The sequence below is a fragment of the Galeopterus variegatus genome, unplaced genomic scaffold, assembly GCF_000696425.1.
Source record: "Galeopterus variegatus unplaced genomic scaffold, G_variegatus-3.0.2 Scaffold93, whole genome shotgun sequence".
NCBI lineage: Eukaryota > Metazoa > Chordata > Mammalia > Dermoptera > Cynocephalidae > Galeopterus > Galeopterus variegatus.
The window spans coordinates 276,706-279,952 of record NW_007726204.1 but is presented as its reverse complement, the minus strand read 5'-3'; positions in this window follow the sequence as shown (position 1 = coordinate 279,952).

The window sequence follows — 3,247 nt, the reverse complement described above, 5'->3', positions numbered from 1 at the left end:
TTTTTGTCTTTTTCCGTGTCCGGCAACGGATCGCAACCCTCAGTGTTGCCCCCGTACCGGACCGGGGACCGGCAACGGGATTGCAACCCTCGGTGTTGCTCCCACGCCTCGCTCAACCAGTGAGCAGGAACCGGTCTGTATGTGGGATCCGAACCCTCGGGCGGGAGCGCCACCACGCTTCTCAAGCGGCGCACTATCCAGTGCGCCACCGGGCCGGCCCTACCCAAAATTATTAACAAACAAAAAAACTCATTTTCTTTTTTTTTTTTTAAAGATGACAGGTAAGGGGATCTTAACCCTTGACTTGGTGTTGTCAGCACCACGTTCTCCCAAGTGAGCAAACCAGCCATCCCTATACAGGGATCCGAACCCGTGGCCTTGGTGTTGTCAGCACCACACTTTCCCAAGTGAGCCATTGGCCAGCCCTAAAAAAACTCATTTTCTGTTTAGTCAGCCAGGGTCGGGCTTCTTTTTTTGCATCTAAGAACCCATACAAATAAAGAATTGGGTGCCGGAATCATGGCAGGCAAGAGAAGCTAAGGGAAAGAAGGGAAATTTGGGATGAGTTATCTGACCTGGTTTGAGCCAACTGCCCTGAAAAACCAGCAGATATTAAGGGAGCCAAAGGCACAGAGTGGCAGTGCTGCTAATTAAATTATTATTCATCATTACTTGGGAAAAAAGTGTCCATTGAAGGCAACATTTAGGGAGTTCTAGAATAATATGAAGGGCATGAGAAATGTGGAGTGAGCCAATTAACAGCACCGGACTGCTTAATGGTAGACCAACAAGCTCAGAGACCTGAAGGCCTTCTTCAGATCAAAGACATAAAAATCGTGGCTGAGGCTGGCTGGTTATCTTACTTGGTTAGAGCAAGATCACAGGTTCAGATCCCTGTACCAGCAGCCGCCAGAAATAAAAATAAAAATCATGGCTGTGTTTTAAAGAGTTGCTTATATACTGCAGCCATGTAGTTGTAACGTTAAACTCCAGATTGATTGGATCATGTCAGTTGAATTTACAGGTTTACAGGGTCTCATGGGAACATGAGTGCACTGTTCAAGAAAGAGCACCCCCTGAGCAGAGGAAGTGTGACATATGGGATCGTGGCTTTCTCAGCTGACTTAAGAGCACCTCAGACTCACAAACCCCCCAGTCCTCTCACGTAACAGAAGCATCACCTCCTTCCATAAATGATGAGGCATTCCTGCTTTGTGTAGGGACTGAAACAAAGTTACACAGGGCAATTCACAAGGGGAAGCCAGTTCTCCTGACATCCAGCCCCGCCACTTGCTTGCTTCCAAACGTTTAACTAAAATAGAATCAGATTCCAGGATGTTCCAGAAGAATTACAAAGTGAAAACTAGGAAAGTAAAGGTTACATAACCCAAAATCACAAACTTCACTGATTTTTATCAGCAGAAACCAAAGGAGTATGTATGGAAAGGGATTCTATGGGTGGAGAGGCCAGGGAGGATGAAATATATTTTAAGGATTGGGTTGAATTTATTCTGACCAAGAATTCTGGATTCAGTGTTCTAGTTCCAATGGTTGCAAGTTTTTATAATGGTTTGCTGAGAAGACAGACTGAAAGCTGGATTTAATAGAGGCCTGCAGCAAATCCAGCTGTGTATGTTCCTAGGTACGATGGACTGAAAGAATCAAACGATTCAGGGAGACAGGGATGTGGAAGCTGATTCTTCACCCATGGCCTGCTCATATACCCCTGTCCATTCATGAAAGTGTTGAGTAAAACACTAGAGATGGGAACACCAGAATTTCTTAAAGCCACCATATTTGGTAGCTGCTATCTACAGGCCAAGGGTGCTGGAAGGAGCCACTGCACTTGAGATGGAGTTGATGATTTCCTTGGAAATGATTTATAGAGAGAAAAAGGCCAGGTAGTGACATGGCGTGAGAGACAAGGTGGGCATGGCTATCACAGTTGGTAGTGGGCTCATAGTGGTTACCAAACTAGTCTGAACCGCAGAGATATTTGACAGTGGCTGATTATGGGGCCCAAAGTAGAAGGGCAAAGCCTGGAGGTCCTAGATGAGCTATCTAACTAAAAATAAGTCGTGACTTTGCGGGGGGATTGTCGGACACTGGTCGGACACTAATAGAAACTGTTGAGGACTCAGAATATCTTGCAGTCCTCTGGTCACAGTCACAGCAATCAATGAAGCTGTGATAGAGTTTGGATGTGTTGTCCCTGCCAAACCCATGTGGAAATCTGATCCCCAATGTGGCAGTGCTGGAAGCTGTTTAAGTCATGGGGATAGATCCTTCATGAATGGATTAATGCTCTCCCTGGGGAGTGGGGGTCCTAAGTGAGACCTCACTCTAATAATTCCCACGAGAGCTGGTTGTTTAAAAGGCCCTGGCACCTCCCCTCTCTCTCTCACTTCCTCCTGCCATGTGATCTGCTTGTACCTGCCGGCTGCCTGCCGCTTTTCGCCATGAGTAGAAGCAGCCTGAGGCCCACCCCAGATGCAGCTGTCCCAGAGTGGTAAGCCAAATAAGGCTCTGTTCTTTATACATTACCCAGTCTCAGGTGTTCTGTCATAGCAACACAAAACGGACTAATACAAGCTGTAGCCTGTGACAGCCTTGGTGTCAGTTCAGTAAGCCCTCAAACCCACCTTGAGGGGTCACTTCCTCAGTTCCCGAGAATATACCTGGAATAGATGTACTCAATAACTAGCAGATTCTTATGCCAGCTGTAAGGATACCTAGGGAATCTCATCCGTTTAACTGAGGAGTCTTCTGACTTTGTGAAGCACAGATTGAATTTACAGAGCTAGAAACTCTAATAACTCGAATAGAAATCAATCAATTTGCACATAAATTCCTGCCTCCTGAGGTTAAAAATCACCTTGAAGGGGAAGTTTACATGTTCCTCCCATAATGCTGAAACAGGAATGGATCAAATGAAAATCAGATGTGCTTAGCAAAAGCAATGTATAAATATGTGCTAGGAAAACTAATTGAACTCAAGTGTTATAACACAAGCAGAGGAACAGGGAAGAACTACAGATAACACAGAGGATTAAAACGAATATTTGAGATAGGGAGATGCAAGTCAAAAGCACAATGAGCTACCACTTCACACCCATTAAAATGGTAATTATAGGGGCCGGCCCGGTGGCGCACTGCTACAGTGCGCCGCTTGGGAGCGCGATGGCACTCCCGCCAAGGGTTCAGATCCCACATACAGACCGGTTCCTGCTCACTGGCTGAGCGAGGT